The sequence below is a fragment of the Cucurbita pepo genome, chromosome LG09 (assembly GCF_002806865.2).
Source record: "Cucurbita pepo subsp. pepo cultivar mu-cu-16 chromosome LG09, ASM280686v2, whole genome shotgun sequence".
Taxonomy (NCBI): Eukaryota; Viridiplantae; Streptophyta; class Magnoliopsida; order Cucurbitales; family Cucurbitaceae; genus Cucurbita; species Cucurbita pepo.
This window is the reverse complement of record NC_036646.1, coordinates 5,560,520-5,561,569: the sequence shown is the minus strand read 5'-3', so window position 1 is coordinate 5,561,569 and position 1,050 is coordinate 5,560,520. Positions and strand designations below refer to the sequence as shown.

Genomic DNA, 1,050 nt, shown 5'->3' with positions numbered 1-1,050 from the left:
TTTTTTTTTTTTTTTGGGGGGGGTAAAAAATGTAACATTTAGAACAAAAGAAGAAAATATTTATTATAGGAAACAAAATTTCGTTGATAGAATATAGATATAGAACAAAAAAGAAAGAAGGTAATGGGTATTAAGCCATAAGAACAGTTTTGTGCATTACGTTCCTAATTACCTAATTCTGATGCAGTAATCATGCCGTTGCTATNCGGCTGGAGCAGCTCAGGAGAGTACATGGCTGAAACTCTTGATGGAAGATTTGCACCAGAAAATTGACTATCCAATATCACTTCTTTGCGACAACCAATCTACGATTCGCCTTGCAAAAAATCCGGTGTTTCATGCTAGAACAAAGCATGTGGAGGTGCACTACCATTTCATTAGAGGGTCCTAAAGGAAGAAATCGAGATGCAGCAGATCAAGACAGATGACCAAGTGGCAGACTTGTTTACAAAAGGGCTGAATACTGGCAAACATGAGAGTTTTCGCTGTAAGCTCAACATGGTGCAGCGAATGAGGACTAGTGCTGAGGGGGAGTGTTGAAATATCATCACTAGCCCAATAGAGTCAAGCTCAATTATTGTACGAGCCCAGTATATTTATTTTAGTAGAGATTTTAGGAGAAAGAGATCTAGATATTTTAGGAGAAAGATTCAGATTTGTTAGGTCTAGATTCAAATCTGTTAGGTCTAGATTTAAATCGGTTAAATATAGATTGTTTAGGCTCAGTATAAATACCCCTCCACCCTACCTAGGTTATTCATCTAAAAGAAATCCAAAAACAATAAAAAGCAGAAGTATTCTACAGAGTGTCTTGTATTCTCTTCTCGATCGGTGTTAATAAAGAGTGCGAGTGTTTCCCACAGTGAGTTGTGTTCAACATTTGGTATCAGAGCGAGGTTAGTGTAGGTTATCTGATCTCTTGGAATCCTTAGTATGCTCTGTGGTTGCAGCTCTGTCTGATCTTCCACATCAGAAACGATTTCTTGAGATTAGTGGTGAGTGAGTTTCTTTTGTGTCGTGAGAAGTCTGTGACTCTGCAAGTCTTGTGTC

The 1,050-nt window shown here is 38.1% G+C and overlaps 1 protein-coding gene across 5 annotated transcripts in view; it reads right to left on the bottom strand.

The window, feature by feature from the left end:
• The window catches only part of LOC111801718, a 28,298-nt gene that overhangs the window by 11,439 nt on the left and 15,809 nt on the right, over nt 1-1,050 (bottom strand). The window lies entirely within an intron of this gene.